The 20,035-nt window shown below is 47.7% G+C and overlaps 1 protein-coding gene across 5 annotated transcripts in view; it reads right to left on the bottom strand.

Annotated features, from left to right (window-relative positions):
• SH3RF2 (SH3 domain containing ring finger 2) overlaps positions 1 to 20,035 on the bottom strand; it is a 103,461-nt gene that overhangs the window by 16,765 nt on the left and 66,661 nt on the right. The window lies entirely within an intron of this gene.

The following is a 20,035-nucleotide window of genomic DNA, read 5'->3' as shown; positions in this document are numbered from 1 at the left end:
GTGCCTTTATTATATTCTCCCTTCAAAGGAAGTGTGCCTGAACACCAAGAACCCACAAGCCACAGGCCTCAAGGCAAAGCAGTGCATCCTGTTAAATGGAAGAATCCTGATTCACTCTGCTGTCTCTGCGGTCAAATGTCTTAATGGGGCTTTTGAATTTTTAGTCACTGATGGAGCAACGAACACGTTCGACTGGTTGGCTTGTTTTCTCATGTCAGGGATGATGAGGATTAGGCGGTCATCCCTGAGAGACTTGAAATGTGGCTTCCCTCAAGGTTGCAGTCTGTCACCTATGCTGATCAATGTATATGCATCCACTGGAGAAGCCGCAATTAAGCACAAGACTGAGCTTTGTTGGCTAAAACTTCTCACAGATGCATGTGTGCCACATATGCCCACAAGCAACAGTGTGTGTGTGTGTGTGTGTGTGTGTGTGTGTTGGGAAAACAGTGAGGGAGACTAACCCTGCCTCCAATGCCATAGCCCCAGTCTTTGGCCCTGGCTGCTATTTCTAAAAGTTGCAAGACAGTGAAAATTATATTCATCTATTCCTACACATTGTCATGTGTAGTTTGGCCCTGAGCAGCCATCTGGGCTGAAAATGAAATGAGAGACCACTTGCTAAAATAGGGGTTTTAGCTAAAAATAAGAGAGCTGTGTGTGCTGATGTTGTCCTTCAGTTCCCAAACTAATGAAATTTCACTCTTCAAACCAAGTCTCCAAGATGTAATGCTTACCAATAAGGATACTTTCTTTCTGTTATAACAACAGCAGCAGCAGCAGCAACAACAACAAACAACAACAACAACAACTCATTTCTCCTTACAAATACAATAAGGATACACTTCAGAAAGTAGTTTTGTCCAAGTGATTTCTTTGCATTAAGACAGATAGTAGATTCCCCCGCCCCCCCTGTATGGGTACTTCAGTGCATTTCTTCAGAGTCTACTGCTCCTACTAGTTGTTCCTTATATGAAATTATAGTTTTTATTTATATAACACTACCAGTGTTCATTGCACTCTTCAGAGTAACATAAGCCCAAGAAAGACAGGCCCTTGCCCAAGCAGCTTACTGCCTATATTTCATTAGCTACTGCCTTTGCTTCTACGCTAGGAAAGAGAAAAATGAAGCATTTGCATTGCCCTGTTTGGTTCTATCCATGATTAGGTTTAAGGATGTTGCTCAAATGCTGAGGCCAGTGAAAAATATATCATGATTCAGAAAGTGACTTTACAAAACAAAACATGATGAAAACTGGACTGCATCCCTTCTCTCCATCTGACTGCTGCCATGACCAGGAGTCCTGATCCTATCATCCAGAAAACAAGGGCTGTGTTCAAAATCATTATGATGTTGATCTGCAAACCAGGAATTTACCAACACCATTTAGGATTAGTATTATTATTATTTTAAAAAATTATGAATGATAAGCCTTTGGGATATATGAAACGATGAGAGCAAGGGACATTCTTGTTTGGAAGAGTGAACAAAGAAACACGTTCATTAAATTTCAGCAGGAATCTCCAAGAAAAGTGCATTTATATTGCAGGCTATATATTCTCAGCCAACATAAATGCCTTTTCCACTTGAGGTAGATGCCTTGTTTTTCCTCGTTTCTTTATTTCTCCCTTCTATCTTGAAATTAAAGAGCGCATTAACAGACAATCCTCTCCAGTAATAGGTTGTTGCAACTGAGGGTGTAGAAAAGCAACTTTGGTTGTGTCAGAGGGCCTGGTATGGCTACTCTAGAGTAACGACTCCAGCATGGTCTTTTAAGGTTTTTATTAAGTGCTGATTATTTACAGTGTTCAGAGCAGTAAAAATGCATCCTTAAGGTGAGGTGTCTGAACTCCCGAATGGCGATTGGCGCGTTTTCTTCCAGCACCACAGCTTTGGCAGACCCAACCTCTTCCCCCTACGTTTGCGTCGCAATTCGGGAGTTGGGGGAATTGGCCTCCCCCCTGTGCGTCCTACTTCCTGTCCCACCTGCGGCCTGGGCTCCACAACCTTGCCTGAGCCTCGGACACCACTTCCTGACTCTCCGCTGGAGGCAGAGCTCTCCTTACTCTCTCCCGCGCTTGGGGATGGGCTGGAACTTAAGATGGGAGGGACTTCCCTGTATCCCTCGTCCCTCACATCCATCCCCCTCCCAGGCTCCTCTCCCCCCCTTCCTAGTGGCTCTCCGCTTGCTGGGGACGAGTGAAACCCCAAGAAGTCTGTGGCATCCGAGCCTGTGGGTGTAAAAATTTCCCCCCAATCCTGCGATCTTTCTCCTTCCCCCTGAGAAGACGGGAATCCCAAGAAGTCAGTGGCGTCAGAGCTGGTGGGAGTAAAAATGTTCTGCCAGTCCTCTCCTGCCTCTGACGTCGTTGACCTCGGTGAAACCCACACCTCTTCTTCCGTGTCCTCAAATTCCGCTTCCCATCTCCATGGAGAGCTGCTGCCTGCTATCCCTTCCTCCTGCCCCTCCCCCTCTCCCTCCCTTTCCATGTGCCAGGGCTTGGGCCTGTGGGGGAACAGGGCGTGGAACTCTTCCACTAAAAATTCCTCAGGTACTTCTGTGGCCGGTATCCACTCATTGTGGGACGGCGGAGTGTCCTCCCATGCTATCAGGTACTCCAGTCCTCTCACCCCTCTCCTTGAGTCTAAAATCTCAGTTGCCTCATTGAGCTGTCGGGCGTCTCCCGTCTCCCCCCCTCCCTCTGGAGGCTGATCGCTGTCCCTGAACCTGGTACTTTCCCTGTACGGCGACAGCAGCGATCTATGAAACACTGGGTGCACTCTCATGTCCTCCGGCAGTGCTAGCCTGAAGGCTACCGGGTTGACCTGTTGCGTGACCGTGAAGGGGCCCAGCCTCCTGGGTGCTAACTTCTTGCATCGCCCCCTGGTGGGAAGACCTTCCGAGGATAACCAAACCTTGTCCCCCACCCTGATGACCTCTCCCGGTCGCCTGTGGCGATCTGCCCCCTTCTTGTACGCTTCCTTGGCCCTCTCCAAGTGTTCTCTGAGCTGCTGGTGCACCGTCTCCAGGTCCTCTGCCCAATCCTCTGCCTGTGGGCCCTCTTCCTCCTCCTCCCCCTCCCTCTCCGGGAAAGATCTGAGGTCGCACCCGTAGTTGGCCTTAAAGGGCGACACCCCTGTGGAGACGTGCACCGCATTGTTGTAGGCAAATTCTGCCAGTGGCAGGCGATCCACCCAGTCCGTTTGCCTCTGGCTGACGTAACATCTCAGGTACTGCTGCAGAATGGCGTTGACCCGCTCCGCCTGTCCATTGGTTTGCGGGTGCCTAGCCGTCGACAAGCTGACCTCCACCTGCAGGAGGTTCATGAGCCGCCTCCAGAACCTGGAAACAAATTGGCGGCCACGATCCGAAATAACCCTTAAAGGCAATCCATGCAGTCTGAATACGTGGTCAACAAACAGTTTGGCCGTCTCTTCTGCCGAGACCGCCCTGGCACACGGTATAAAATGGCACATTTTGGACATGAGGTCCACCACCACCAACACTGCGGTCTTGCCCCTGGACGACGGCAGGTCTGTGATGAAGTCCATGGACACTACTTCCCACGGCCTGTGCGGTGTGGCTAAGGGCTCCAGCAAACCAGCTGGTGGCGCTCTGACCACCTTTGCTCGCTGGCAGGTGTCACATCCCCTTACATAATCCCGAACATCCTCCCGCACCCCTGGCCACCAGAAGTGTCTCATGACTAGGTGAGTGGTTTTGTCCCTTCCAAAATGACCCGCCGTTGGGTTGTCGTGCATCTGCTTGAGGGCCTTACCTCTCAGCTGTTTGGTTGGCAGGTACAGGGCTCCCTTGTAAAAAAGCAAACCCCTCCTTTCCTCAAAGTCTTTGGCCTGCTCCCCCCCCCTTCTCAGTTCTCTGAAGATGCGGGTGGCAAATTCATCAGCTGCTGTCAGTGCTGTGAGTTCTGCCTCGCTCACCACTGTTGCTCCGCAGGACCATGCTGATGGGGGGAAAATATGCCTGGGTGCCGGTGGCAACTCCTCCTCCATGTACTCTGGCTTGCGGGAGAGGGCATCCGCCCTGACATTCTGCTCTCCCGGGATGTAGTGGATGGAGAAGTTGAAGTTCGAGAAGAACTCTGCCCACCGTATCTGCCGCTGGTTGAGCACCCTGGCAGTTCTCCAGAACTCCAGGTTCTTGTGGTCTGTGCACACCTGGATGGGGTGCTTGGCGCCCACCAGGAAGTGTCGCCAGTGCTGGAACGCAGCGTGGATCGCGAGAAGTTCCCTGTCAAACACTGTGTAGTTGCGTTCCGGCTGGGTCAGCTTCCTGGAGAAGAAGGCACAGGGTCTCCACTCTCTGTTGGCGTCCCGTTGCAACAGAATCGCTCCCAGAGCCTTGTCCGAAGCATCTGTCTCCAGGCGTAGGGGCGCATCCTGCACCACGTGGAACAGGTGCTGGTCTGAAGCGAATACCCTCTTGAGGCTTTCGAACGCTGCTTGCGCCTCTGGTGTCCACCGGAACTTCTGCTTGCCTCTCAGGCAGTCGGTGATAGGAGCCGTGACGCGAGAGAAGTTCTTGATGAACTTCCTGTAGAAGTTCGCGAAGCCTAGTAGGCGTTGGGCATCTTTGCGCGTCCTGGGGCTGTGCCAGTCCAGGATGGCCTGCACCTTGTCCTTGTCCATCGCCAGCCCCTTGTCTGACAGCTTGTAGCCTAGGAAGTCCACTTCTTTGGTGTGAAACTTGCACTTCTCCAGCTTCACATACAGGTGGTTGTCCTTCAGGCGCTGCAACACCTCCCTGACATCCTTCACATGCTGCACTGGGTCATTGGAGTAGATAAGGATGTCATCCAGAAAGACCAAGCAGTTCTTGAAGAGGAGGGACCCCAGGACGTGGTGCATGAAGGCCTGGAAGCATGCTGAGCCCCCTTGCAACCCGAAGGGCATCACCAGATATTCAAAAGAGCCCAGAGGCGTGAACATCGTGGTTTTCCATTCATCACCCTCCCGGATCCTAATCAAGTTGTACGCCCCTCTTAGGTCGAGCTTGGTGAAGATCTTGCCCCTGCGTGCCGCTGTCAGGAGATCATCCACTCTGGGCATGGGGAAAGCCATTGGCTCTGTCACCGAATTCAGCCGTCTAAAATCCACCACCAGACGGCGCTGTTGCGTGTCTTTCTTGTCCACCCAGAAGACCGGGCTGCCCCCTGCTGCCTTGCTTTCTCTGATGAACCCCCGCTTGAGGTTCTTGTCGATGAAAGCGCGCAGATCCTCCAGTTCCTGATCTGACATGGCGTACAGCTTGGCTGGGGGTATAGTTGCCCCTGGCACCAGGTTGATCTGGCAGTCAAAAGGCCTGTGTGGGGGTAGGTGGTCGGACTCCGCTTCGCTGAAGACCTCCTGCAGGTCCCAGTACGGCTTGGGTATTGCCTCACCCCCCTTGACGTGCATGGTGGCCACCGTGGCTATCGGAGGCCCCTCCCCTGGTTGGTGCTGCATGCAATGTTCCAGACAAAAGTCCGATCCAAAAGTGATGCATCTCTGGTGCCAACTTATGGAGGGGTCGTGGCGCGTCAGCCAGCTCATGCCCAAGACGATGGGGGGGTCTGAGATGGTTGTGACGTTGAAAGCCAGTGTCTCTGAGTGCCTTCCCACGGTCATTCTCATGGGGGGGGGTTTGATGCGTGATGGCCCCTCCCAGCAGCTCTCTGCCGTCAATGGTGGCCACGTGCAGGGGAAAATCCAGCTGCAGAAGTTGGATCTGGTGCTCTTCCGCAAAGTTTCTCGAGAAGAAGTTGGCTGAGGCACCACTGTCAATTAAGGCGAGGACTGTCAGGGGATAGCCATTTGGGAGCGTGAGCGTGACTTCTAGAACCACTCCTGCTCTGGGAGGGGTGGGCTGGCTGTGCTCCTCTCTGTGCGGGTGGGCGGGCGGGGGCTGTTGTCTGCTGACTGTGCCTGGCCGCTCCCCCTTGTCTCCTGCAGCCAGGCTGTCTCGTTTCCCTGCTGTGGTGCTGCGTCAGCTGGGGAAGGTACAACCGTTCCCGCCTTTCCTTGCCACTCTCTGCGATGAGGGCAGTCTCTGACGCGATGCCTGGGGGAGTTGCAGAGAAAGCAATTCCCGCCTCTTCCCTCCTTGCGTCTTGGCGCCGCCGGGGTTTGAAAAGCCCGCGCGCGCGCTCCTCCGATCTCCATCGGTTCCGGCTCTGGGCTTGGCCTGGGCGGGTGTGGGGGCGGGCCCTGGGGTGGGGTTTGGTGATGTGGTCTGTCCTGGGAGCGTGGGAACCAAGGTTTTGCTGCGCGCGTCGCTTGTTTGTCATTCCATCTGGATTCCTGTCTCACCCCCACCGCTAGCGCCGCTTTGCTTAACTCATCCATAGTTCGCGGTTTGGGACCTCTTGCCAGCTCATCCTTAACGTCTGCGTGCAAACCCATGTAGAAGGCTGATTTCACTGGCTCACTTTGCAGATCCCACCCCAGTTTGTGCACCAGCATGGTGAATCTCGCCCAGTAGTCCCTAACTGTCGATTTTCCTTGTGTTAAGTTATGAAGCTCCTCTTTAGTGGCCTCCATTTCACTGTCACTAGCGTACATTATTTTTAAAGCTTCTAGAAATAATTTTGCGTTCTTCATGCAAGGATTTTTTTGCGCGATGAGCGGTCTTACCCATTCTCGGGCGGCCCCCGTCAAATGCTCTATGATAAAGGAGACTCTGTGCGCGTCATCTGGGAATTCTGCTGCATGCAATTCCAGCGCATAATTTATTTCTGTCTCGAATCCTAGGTACTCCCTAGGGTCGCCGCTAAACTTGGTGACTAGGCTCTGTCCCCTTCTCACTTGGACTAGCTGCGGCTGGGGCACCCCCCCACCTCTAGCGGCTTTCTCCTCTTCCAACTTCTTCTGTAGGTCCAAAACCATCACCCTTAGCTGTTTCTCAGTCTCCTCTTTTGTCCTCACCTGGTCCACCAGCTTGTTCAGCTCCTCCTGCGCCCCTCGCGCTTCCTCCTGAGCGGCATGCAATTGCTGCTGTGCGTGCGCTGTGAGGTTCTGCAGCTCCTGCTTCGCTGCTTCGGCCTCCAGCCTCCAATGCTCAGCCTCTTGAGCGCTCATCGCTGCACTCCAAAGTAGCCAAAAAAAAGATTCGGGAGTTGCTGTCAGAGGGCCTGGTATGGCTACTCTAGAGTAACGACTCCAGCATGGTCTTTTAAGGTTTTTATTAAGTGCTGATTATTTACAGTGTTCAGAGCAGTAAAAATGCATCCTTAAGGTGAGGTGTCTGAACTCCCGAATGGCGATTGGCGCGTTTTCTTCCAGCACCACAGCTTTGGCAGACCCAACCTCTTCCCCCTACGTTTGCGTCGCAATTCGGGAGTTGGGGGAATTGGCCTCCCCCCTGTGCGTCCTACTTCCTGTCCCACCTGCGGCCTGGGCTCCACAACCTTGCCTGAGCCTCGGACACCACTTCCTGACTCTCCGCTGGAGGCAGAGCTCTCCTTACTCTCTCCCGCGCTTGGGGATGGGCTGGAACTTAAGATGGGAGGGACTTCCCTGTATCCCTCGTCCCTCACAGGTTGCCCTCCCCATCTCCTTTCCTAATGGATTTTCACATTCCTATCCCACCCTTATGTCAATCGCAATGTTCTAATGCCTTAACACTGTAGGATTGAGCAAGCAAACCTCAAACACTTAGAGGAGTTGAGCATTTTCCTGTTCTGTAAAGCATTTTGTAATTGACAAGGGTTAAGGCAGCAAAATTCCCACACATCCATTATATTGAATTCTTCAGGCCTCTAGTGCTTATTCAGCTGCATAGCTGCTAAGGCAGCCCTTTCTCACCCCACATTCCTCAATAGCTTCCTAGTGAAGACCATCCATTATGAAATAAGCATGGAAAGAGCTTAGAGAGTGATGGCAAATAAGCAGAGACTGTTTTATGTTGGATTATCAAGATGGGTTTCCGCCTGAGTGCTGGAAATACAGAATGGCTTTCACTGGTGAAGAAAATGACTCAGCATTTTAGAGTGAGACCAGGTTCTCATTGCCACAGGTTATTCTCAAGTCATTTTCTTCAAGTGCATTACTGGTTTTTCTTAATACTACCAACACAGGAATTGGGCCACTTTCTGTGCCTATTGCTAGGAGTTCAAATGCCTGCCCCTGATCAAGACTGATGGCAAGCACAGAACCAAAGCTGCAATGGCAGCACCAAACTCCTAAGCTGGAGAGAGTCTACAGCTTCTGGTGCATGACAGATGGCCACCCAACCTCTGCTTAAAAACCTCATAGGAAGGAGTGTGTCCACCATCCTCTGAGGGAGTCCATTCCACTGCTGAACAGCTCTTACTGTCAGAAAGTTCTTTCCTGGTGTTTAGCTGGAATCTCCTTTCTTGTAACTTGAAGCCATTGGTTTGAGTCCCACTCTGCAGAGCAGGAGAAAACAAGCTTGCTCCATCTTCCATGTAACAGCCCTTCAGATATTTGAAGGTGGCTATTGTTGTAAACAAAATCTGCCGTTATTCCCTTATGGGGTATACAAGAGCCCTTATAGATTCCTTTGTAGGTTCTCTATCGGTAGGAGAAAATAACAGAGGCCAACCAGAGAATATTGAGAAGCAAAGAAGCTAGTAAGCCTGATCTTTATTACAGCTGTTGCAACAGGGTGCTCCCCTCACATGCAGGAGAGAGGAGAAGAATCCAGAACAAAGGTATATATATATATATGTGTGTGTGTGTGTGTGTGTGTGTGTGTATACACACCTTTGTTCTGGAGAGCGCACATGTGCGGCCAGGGGCATCGCAATAGGGGGGTGGGAGGGCCCGGGCTCCACTTTGTGGGGGGCAGCGTAGCGCCCCCTCACAACCTCCACCGACGGCTGCCCCGCCTGAGTAGGAGGAGGAGGAGGGAGGGAGGGAGGGCTGGCCGAGCAGCCGAGAGGAAGGGCTGGCCGAGCAGCTGCCCCCCTGCCCCATGCTGGGTACACCCATGCACCCTCCTCTGCACATTGACAATACCCTCCTTAAATTGTGGCACCCAGAACTGGGCATAGTACTCCAAGGCACTGTAAGTTACCCTTATGAGATTGCAGAAGTCATGATTGAGAATTGTGAGCTTGGAGATCCTACCTTGAATTCCACTGCCCATCTCATAGGTGAAGGCAGTGCTGGTGTATGTACCTCTCTGTCTCTTGCTGAAACCACTAAACTACCAATTCCTCACAGAGATATTCACAATGGAGCCCCCCCTTTTCTCTTATGTCTCTTGAGAAGAAGAGGAGGAGATGAAAATACCCCCTGTACTCCAGCCTCTAATCCACTTTTTATTTGCATGGAACCAGCAGAGAAGGGTAATCAGCTCAAGAGTTCATGTCACTCATTTCCTTATCTGTATTTATCCCAGTGTTAGAGCTGTCTGCAAAACCAGCCTGTATTTTTTTATTAGCTTTTAGCAGATAACTGATGTTGCTTGCCTGCCTTGAGAGACGAATGGTCACTGAACAGTACAGTTAACTTATCAGAGAAGACACAGGCAGGCGTGGGTCTCTGAGAAGAAGCTAAATCAAATAAAAATTTCATAGAAAATGCCTGTTGGAAACGCAGGTCGTATAGAACCATCAGGGCTACCACAAACATTTAGCAGATAACTAGAGGGCCTCAGCAATTACTCACCTCATGAACTGCTGCTGTTTGTTTTGCGAACTTAAGCTTTAGGAAAGCTTAAGCTGTATAAATGGCAAAGCAAAACAACACCCACTCAGTACAAAGACTGCCTGTTACAATGAATTCTGACTACCGGTAAAGAATGATGTAATTTAGTACACAAGAAATGTAGTTGGCTATTTAAATGCACACCAGCTTTCTGCAGCCAGAACTTGGTTAATGTGGTACTTTGGTACCATTCCCATCTAATGAGGAGAAACTCCTTTGCCACCATGTGCTGAAAACATAGGAGACAGCTATGTATCTTGTTTTTCTTTAACCGAGGGGTCAGCAAAGTTTTTCAGCTCCCCCACTTCTGCTGTATATTAAGCACATGTCCAGTGCAGCCCTTACTACCCAGTACAGTGTTGTTATGGAGGTGGGTGGTGATGGGGGGAGATTCCAATGGAACATGATATTTTAAATAAGGATCGAACATAACACATATTGATCCAATGTAATGCATTATTTTCTATGTGTCTTCTTGCCCAAGGCAAAGCTTGCTTTGAACAATCTTTGCAAGGTTGTAGACTAATTAAGTAGCAAATTAAGGAACACAGCACACAAGCTCTTCACACATTTGGCAAGCATGTAGGGTGCAGGTTGGCAGTTCGAATCCCCACGACAGGGTGAGCTCCCGTTGCTTGGTCCCAGCTCCTGCCAACCTAGCAGTTCGAAAGCACCTCAAAGTCCAAGTAGATAAATAAGTACCGCTCCGGCGGAAAGGTAAAAGGCATTTTTGTGCGCTGCTCTGGTTCGCCAGAAGCAGCTTCGTCATGCTGGCCACATGACTTGGAAGCTGTACGCCGGCTCCCTCGGCCAATAGTACGAGATGAGCACACCGCAACCCCAGAGTCGGTCATGACTGGACCTAATGGTCAGGGGTCCCTTTACCTTTACCTAGGGTGCAGCGAAGAAGGATCTTTTTGCAGGTCACCCAGTTGAATGTAAGAGATCTGCAGCCGACTGCTTATCAGGCTCTCTTCAGCTGAAAGTCTGAGTGCTTAGGGCAATGCCTGCCACTACAGCCATGTCCTCTTTCACATGAGAGTGCTACAGATCTACCCAAAAATGTGATTGTGCCCTTTTACCATCCAAACCACATAGACAAAACAAAAAAGTAAAATATCCATCACTGTTGGGTGTATGTTCTTTGGCTTTAGCTGACTTAAGTTAATCCTCCTTACTATAGGCTCAGGACTAAATTACATGTTGCACACAACCGCCTGTAACAAAGCCCCAACTTTCTTTACTGAAAAGCAGTCTGTGGAAGCTGCAATTTTGAGGAGTGGCAGAGGACAGGGAGTACTTATTCTTCTCTCCAACCCGCTATTTTTCAGCTCAAAATCCCCTACAGCTGCTTTTCAGGGGTTTAACCATTTTTAATGTTAAAGAAGCCAGGGCTTTGTTATGTGAATTTTTGTCCTTAGTACACAAGGTCTAGGATCAAATGAGGTGACAGTGCTGTTGGTAGAAGAGGTTCAGCAGGGAAGGGAGGAGGCAGAAACTGTCAAAGGGTTGGTCAGTGGGTAGGTAGACTGTTTGCTTGCAGCTGTTGCATGAGTAGCCAGAGAGTGGTATGTGAATGGTATGTGGGTGTCAGGGAACCACCAGGGGTCAGCGAAGAGCCTGGTGGGTCGGAGCAAGGGCTCTTGGATGCTGCCAGAGCCCCAGCACCTAGCGCCTGGCAGCTTCCTTCGGAAGGTGGGACTGAGGCTCAGGAGGAGTTGCAAACCCTTAGGGATTTTGTGGAGAGGAGAGCCCCAGAGGAGGAGTTGCAGAAGGCGGACCCAAGCACTCGAGAGGGGGAGGCTCCAAGAGCTACAGCGCCGGCCCCTCAACTGACCAGCTCCAGTGGGGAGGGTGCTCAACCAGCATCCTCACCCCAACAGAGGAGGGGCGAGAAGAGGAGGGAGCAACGGAGGAGGTTCCGGGTGCCCCGGGGGTTATGCTGGCCCAGATCACGAAGGGTGGCGCTTCTGGAATCTGATTCAGATTAGTGCAGTCATGCTTTTTGATGCTCTGTCTTGTACATATGTATATAATAAAACCCTGTAAAAACCAAGCACGGGGTTTGGAGCCGGTTCCTCGTGATGGAAGCTACACACACCATTACAGCATGAGTAGGGTCTGTATGAGCCTTTATGAGCATTGCGAATGAATGAATGAATTCAGGGGACAGCATGTGAGAGAGTGAAGGGGAAAACAGATGGAGAAACATTCAGGAACCCCACATTTGGGGATATCAATAAATAGCCAACAACATCTAACCTCCCCACAAACTTTGTGCCAAGAAATCAAGATGAATGCTCAAGCAGTAGGTTATATGGATTATTGGAATCTTGATAAAAAGTTTAGTTTCCAGGACAGAAACTGTAATGTCGGAAGAAAGACTTCTACAAGTACCTGACACAGTGGTTCATAAAAAATATATTATCCTCGGAGACACTTCCGGACACACTCCCAGGAATAAAGATTACAATACTTAAGGCAGGCATGTTTCATAAAGGGTGATACTGTTGTGTGTTGTCTCCTCCTTGTTCCTCCCAATGCACTCTTCCTCCACCCTAATTCCTTTTCTGTGCCCACAAAGTTACCAGTACTAATTTCCCGATCTGGCCCTTTGCTCTGATCTGAGGTTTACATCGTACCAGCACTGCCTATTCCTGCAGTGGGGAGAAATTCAGGAGACACAATTTTCTGAATTGCTTTCAGAAAAGGGAGTGAAGAGAGATCGCCAGTAATGGAAAATACTTAAGAATTTCAGATCAGCAAAAAAAAGAAAAGGGGAGAAAAAGCAATTATAGTGGAATTTATCCACGCAGCCAGAGTTAATATATTGCACACATTCTATCTTCTCTGCCTCCCTTTCTAATGCCAAGGTAGTTGGAAGTTTGGACCTTTGCCTCTCATTGCTTCAAAAATATGTGGCTTCATTATCAGACTGGTGCATTTATTCCTCACTGGCATTTGAAGCAAGTGCTTATTGTTCAGTCACAAATCCTACCACTTTCTCTACTGGCAGCAACAAAATAGGGAAACTGTGAATCTCCCTTTGCATTGCTCTTGAACTTGGAGCAAGGCAAGATTAGCCAACCTGCAGTACATTTTGCATCAAAGATAATTGAAGGGACTTATTGTAACCATCCTGCAACTGCTACAGTGGCTTCAGTCGGGTTTGAATTATTAGAGGATTATGCAGAGTGTTTCAGCCACACATGGAGTTGGATTTATGTTTTCTGTTCTCCCCAATAGCAAGCCTTTACATAAAATGACAGGACATTATTGAAGAAGAGCAGATAAGCTTTGTGGTGTCCATCACTTAAAAATAAAAGGGATGAACATTCCTGTGTTTGAATGGTCCGACAGCAAAATGCTTGTTTTCTTTACATAGAAATGAAACACAAAAAAAATATTAAAGTAAAAAAATGAAATAAAAAATACAATGGCCAATGATGAGAAGAGTCAGAACACTTGGGGGAAAGTATCTCAGCTTCTGTTCTTCCTCCTTAGTTCTTCAGAGTGACAGTGAGGATCATTTATAAGGGAAAAATCAGCTACAGAATTAACAAGTGGAACCTGGGACAAGCAAATTGCAGTGTACCGTGTTTCCCCCTTTTTAAGACGTAGCCATAATATAAGACATAGCAGGATTTCTAAGCAGTTGCGCGATATAAGCCATAACCCGAAAATAAGACATAGTGATAGACCCTTCCCCCCTCCCGCCAGCCAACTCTCCCCCATAAAAATCTCTCCCCATTTTACTGTTGCTCCAAAGACACGTATTTCTTTTAAAAGCTTGTAAAAATGCACCGTAGAGCCGTTCCTGCAGCCTCGTGATTCCCCCTCCTGTTTCTGTAAGCATTTTTTAAAATACCTGTAAAAGGATTCCAAAATATTTTTTTTTTAGCTAGGCTGTGTGAGCTCTGCTTGCTTGGTGAAGAGGAGAAAAGTGGCATTTGCGGTGGGGAGAAGATGAAAGCACGAGGGAAAAAAGAGGGGCGATTGAAGACGCTGCCTTCCCCTTTAGGGAGAGACTCTGTGTGCGCGTCTCTCTCTCCCCCCCCCTCTCTCTCTCACACACACACAGCCCACCTCTCGCTTCCCCCCACCTTTCCCCCTTTTAATAGCCTTTTAAAAAGTGAGGATTCTTTTTTCTTTCCATTGCTTGTCTGTAGAGCTTCCCCTTTAAGGATTTGTACCGGTACCGGGATCGCTGCCGGTGGCGCAGTCCTTGCCTTGGGGATTAAGGACTTTCCCCTTCTCGATGTTTAGGAGCTGCTAAACACTGCCCTACACCCTACACAAAAGTTAACATTTTGTGGGTAAGAGAAACACGGACGGGTTGTTAGGACCAGCAGATTATCTCACCCCGCTTTCTGCTGGCTCAATTGCTACTTAATTGCTACCATTTACCATCTTAATTGCTGCTCAGCTGGCTTCTTTGTTTTGTACAGTATCTCAGCCGGTAGCCTCTTTGCTATCAGTGCTACAAAGTGCTACATTGTTGGAACTTTCGCTCTTAAGTCTTGGGCAGTTGGCTGGCTGGTAGAGATCCTTATTTGCTTTAGTATAGGCTACTGCTACGACTGCATCACACAGATAGATTCCATTATACAGTACTGGTTTAAATTTAAGAAGCTCCAGTGTAGCAGATTGCTATTAAGTGAGTCCCCACCTGGGAGGGGAGAGAGAGAGAGCAGCCCTTCGGAGGAGCTCCTTCCCTCCCTCACGAACATCCCAGGGCCGGGGAGAGAGGGCTGGGCCAGCGATGCACACACCTCCCTTCCCTCAGACTCCCTCTCATGGAGCTTGGTGGTGGCTGTTGCCCGTCATTTTCTTTCAGTCAAGAGTCCTGCCCCGCAGGGAGACAGGGAGAAAGAGGGACACTGCTCCTGATGTAATAAAAATACCGGTAAGACATTCCCTGAAAATAAGCCACCCAGTGTTTTTTTGAGGAAAAAAAGTGATAAGACGGTGTCTTAAAATGTGGGAAAGACGGTACCTCACCTCCTAACAGAAGCACTCCTGTTTCAGCTGGTTAGCCAATACCTCTTCCAAGGTTCTGTAAGCTGTAAAGAGCTCAAGCCCTGTTTTCTATTTCCTACCGATATTCAGCATTCATCATTGGACTGTTGTAGTTTTTTGCAGGGGTGAGGGTTGGAGAGGCCTTTTGCCCCTTTAGTTTTTTATAAATATTCTGCAAACCTAGGAGTTACCCTGAGTATGCTAATGCCTTCCCCTTGTTTCTCAGTGGTGTCATTTTGACTCCATTTCTGTTGGCAGTCACCACCTGAAAACAATAAGTGGAGCTACCTTAAGCACTGAGCATTTAATAAACATTAACCACAAAGTATGATAATTTAGAGGCTTTTTTTGGGGGGGGATGACGACGACTATCCAACAATTGTCCTAATTCAGCCAGGATAGCCACAGAGATATATTCCAGGGAAATATTTATCTGCCAATATTCAGGAAGCAACTTATTCATGCAATTTCAGTTCCTGCTTCCTCCGTGTCAACAGAAAAGCATTTACCGTGTTGTGTTAGTCCACAGACCATACAAGAGGCTTCCTCCATGCGGTGCATTTGAGTTTGCATTGTATTGGTCCCACCATTGTCCATCAGGTCATGCTGTTGGACTGCTAGGCACCACTCATAGTCCCACCATAGCTGCCAAGTTTTCCCTTTTCTCACGAGGAAGCCTATTCAGCATAAGGGAATTTCCCTTAAAAAAAGGGATAACTTGGCAGCTATGAGTCCCACCCATTCATGCTCAGGAATGCTCCCATTTTTGTCTGTGAAATACAGAGGCATACCTAGGAGTTGGTGAAACCAATCCCTACCAGGGGTGCAGGCCTGGGTGGGGGATGCAAAATTAAAACACCTATCAGACTAAGGGGTGTATGATGTATATGTGTGTGGCCATGCACCACTGCTATCCTGGCAACATCAAATGTGTGAGAAGCTCCCCATCCTTCTTGCACAGCATCAGAAATGCGAGTGAATTTTTTCACCTTGCTTTGCCTCACCCTGACTCTAGGTGCTTCAAGTACTCTCATGTGGCTGTCGTGGTAAAGTGATGTTTTTTCAGGTGTGTGTGTGTCTGTCTGTATGTTGATGCAGCTCCTTGCCAGGGGTGCAAAGGACCCTAATGGAAGGCATGTTTTGAGCTAAGTACCAGTGCAGTCCAATAACAACAATACATCCCTCCTGTTGGCAAATAATAACTGTCAATCAATGATAACTACAATCATTTCTTACGCCTATCCCTATTTGACTTTGATGTCTTTCCCCTGGATGGTAACCCAAATTAACTCAAGCCAACCCTTTTTTTCTTTCTTTCAGTAAGCCAAATTAATTTGGTCTCTTCTCCTCTTCCACGTGTACAAACAATGAAACAGTGCTGCAAAAGAGGGAAGGGAAAAAGATAAACCCACACTACAGTATTTTCAAAACCAATTGGTTTCAGGGCAGAGGTGAGCAGCTGCCACAGAGGAAGACAGACAAAGCCAAAGACTTGTGGGCGTTGCTGACTCGGGCAGTTTCTATCATTTATAGGAGCAAAGCTTCATCTTTTGAGGAGTGGCACCCTGCGGCAGAGAGTACATGTTGACTTCTAGGGCTTTAAATGACAGCCTCACCTATCTTGAGAGGATTTTTTTCCTCCCTCCTTACTTTTAGTCCCACAGAGAAAGCATAGCTGTTTTGGACATATCCCCCTCACAGGTTACTCGGGATATTATTACACAGCGTGCGGGATGACTGTAACACTGTCACCCACACCTTTTGTTCTGAGCTTATTTGCTGCTTTATTTTATCCACAGAAAAACGTAGGACTTTTCGGCAGCCCTCTGGAGAATGAATAGAAAACTCAGAAGAAGATACCATGAGCGCAACTGGGGTTTTTTTTAGCCCATTTACATCTCATTACATCCTACCACCTTTTGTTATAATTAAAGGGTGCGTCGTACACCCTCAGTTTTATTAAAGGTTTGTTTGTGTATTGCAGAAGAGTGTAAATACTTAGCATCTTGGATGTTTTGCACTCAGGTACAAGAGCAGGATGTATGGTGATGTATGGAAGTGAGAGCTGGACCATAAAGAAGGCTGATCGCCGAAGAATTGATGCTTTTGAATTATGGTGCTGGAGGAGACTCTTGAGAGTCCCATGGACTGCAAGAAGATCAAACCTATCCATTCTGAAGGAAATCAGCCCTGAGTGCTCACTGGAAGGACAGATCCCGAAGCTGAGGCTCCAATACTTTGGCCACCTCATGAGAAGAGAAGACTCCCTGGAAAAGACCCTGATGTTGGGAAAGATGGAGGGCACAAGGAGAAGGGGATGACAGAGGACGAGATGGTTGGACAGTGTTCTCGAAGCTACCAACATGAGTTTGACCAAACTGTGGGAGGCAGTGGAAGACAGGAGTGCCTGGCGTGCTATGGTCCATGGGGTCACGAAGAGTTGGACACGACTAAACAACAACAACAACAAGAGCAGGAAATGCAAACATATCTCATCATCTATAAAAAGCATGTATATCAATCAGATACTTAAAAAACAACAACACATGGATAAATATATAACTGGGAAAAACCTGGGCTCCAGTTTATGTGGAAGGAATGCTGATCTAAAGGAAGAACCTCAATAACATGTATGCCTTTATAATACACAGCTCTCTCTGTGTTTTGTACTTGTCATACTTATGTCTCAAAGTGGTCCTTGGTCTGCTGCAGCAGAGAAAAGGAAGTCTGGTGGCATCTCAAGTCTAACAGGGAAATATTATGCTCCGTGACTCAGAAGTCAGTCCCATTAGGACTGCAGGTTAACTAACACACCGTAATCCTACATGAACCTTTGTAGACAAGAACACACTTCAGGATACATCCGATGTATTTGCTTCTTGCCTCCAAGCACTCATGCCACAAACAAGTTGAGGTGGCTTTCACACACAGAGGCTTAATTTCTCCTGTACTGTTTTTGTGAATATGTGATTACTGTTCATACAGAATAGAGAGAGGCATTTGTAATGCAAATGAACACCTGGCCAATGTAAGTTGCTTATTTGCATTTCAAAGAGGTGCAAAAACCCTTTAAGGCTGCATTCCCGGGCAATTTACCTGGGGATCAAGCCCTGCTGAATTTAGTAGATTTCACTTCTGAGTAAACACACAGAGAACTGAGCATGCCCAGCTTGTGGAAGTTCATCCTACAAGCATTTAAGTGAAAGTGTCCTATTGAACTGAGTATGCAAGTTTTTGAATGGTGCTGCAACCTTATTGGCATGTGAGCAGGAGGCAGGGGGTCGGACCAGTATTATCAGAGCTTTCCGAGCCATAATGTGATAAAGACAGCAGTTTGGGGCAAATTACAGTGGAAGGTCTTGGTTATAGGCAGGTGACTTTGATATAAAGGGCTAATTGGCCCTTGCCAACGAGATGGGAGAACAGTAGAAAGTCCCTCTGAGACAGTTTGTAGTTTGCAACTGGGTGTCAGGAGACAATTTCACAGCATATTCATCTGCCTCCTTTGCCTGCCGCAGCTGGGGCAAGAGATGTGACAGCTGGCCGAACTGCATGGAGAATTCCAATCAGAAAACAAATGGTTGTTTTCAAGAGGCCACCCTTGGGATTGTTGAGCCAAAGGCAGAAATAATGGAGTCACATCTGGTGTTAATTAAACAAAAGGACTGCCGAGGCCAAAGATTAAGAAATTATGAGTTAACTCCCCTTCCTCTTGAAACGTATGAGTTTTGGATTATAATAATGAGATTTAATATGCATGTTGAAGGTCCCCTCCCCCATCCTTTTTCATTTTCGCTCTAGACCCTTATTCATGCATTTCTCTGCAATCATGCAAGTGAAACTTCTGTTTTGAATGAAAGCTGGAATTTAGTGGCGACATTTCAACAGGGCAAGTACAGCTAAGTATGCTATTGTCAAGCCCCCTCTGTGTGGAATTTTTGCTAGATTATGTTCCCCATTCTAGTCCTACATATATTTATTTGAAGGGAAGTTCCATTGGTTTTACTACTTCTAAGTAAACAGGTTGAGGACTAGGACAGAAGCTAGACTATGTGGCACCAATTTGATAGCTGGCAAGTGACTATAATTTAGGGTGGCCAGGAGACAAGGCTGCTGCATCATTCTTTAAATGGTTGTATAGAAGAGGAAATTTTGCATGATAAGCTACACCTCTTCTACCCTCTTCCCCCTCCCCTATCATTCTGTATCTATGCCTTCTTACCCCTGCAAAACCAACTTTCATTCTGATCCACTATAGACCTGAGGGCCCCAAAGGGGTTCAAAATGGCCTAAGAGTAGAAAAGAACTTCACAAGGTATAGTGCAAAAATTTTAATTAGGAACTATTAGCCTCAGCAATAAAGGAAATGGGCATGTACAGAGTCCATCTCCCTTGCCAATGTGGTATTTCTGTATTTAATAACATGATTTTGCAATACAACAGCATTCCTTTATCTTTCTTTTTTAATTTTTTGATTCCTAGTAACAGTGACTATGATAGATAAACATTGGCTATATAATGATACTTATTGAGTTCATTTCATTTATATTTATATTTCATATAATCTCTTGGATGAGTCTTAACCCATGGCGTACTGTGGAAATGAGTTAACCCCTTTTTTGCACAGTTCCAAACAAAGTAAAATCTACCATAAGATGATAAGTCAAATACACATGAAAGGAGCTCTTTGCAGTGGAGCCTGTTCTGTGTTGTCCAGTGACTGCATTTTAAATCCAGCACACCACACAATCCTATTCCTGTCTACTCAGAAGAAAATGTCATTGGGACAGACTCCTGGATAAGTGTACACAGGATTATAGCCTGAATGTTCCCAAGCACAGAATTCCCTCCAGAAAGTGACATAAGTCAACTGTCAGGAAAAATTCTGACTAGCCTTATGCTTCAGGGACTAGGCAAAGAAACGTACTGTACAGTATTCTTTTTTCACTTGAAATAATTGTATTAGCTCCTTGTTACATTTTTTCTACCTGTGCAGAAAACTGTGTAATCATACCTTCCCACTTTTTAAAAGAAAACATTTGCATTTAAAAATCAAGGATTGTCTTATTATAAAGGAAAAACTAACCTCTCAAAAGAGCCAAAAGGGCTCCTTCCATTAAGCTGGCATCAATGTGGTCAGTCTTGAGCTGGGGTGCTGGGGAAACTGAGAGCCTCACAGCTCATCAGAGCACAAAAAACAATTCACCATGTCCACACCCAAAGCTCAGGAATGCATTGAAGGCCAAACACCTCCTGGGTGCCTTCAGGAACTCAGCTTCCTTATTAATTTCTGAGCAGGCATTTAGAAGCATCTCCTGGGTGAATTTCATAGCTCATTCTGCA

Source organism: Zootoca vivipara, chromosome 2 (assembly GCF_963506605.1).
Source record: "Zootoca vivipara chromosome 2, rZooViv1.1, whole genome shotgun sequence".
NCBI lineage: Eukaryota > Metazoa > Chordata > Lepidosauria > Squamata > Lacertidae > Zootoca > Zootoca vivipara.
This window is presented reverse-complemented; position numbering and strand designations above follow the sequence as displayed.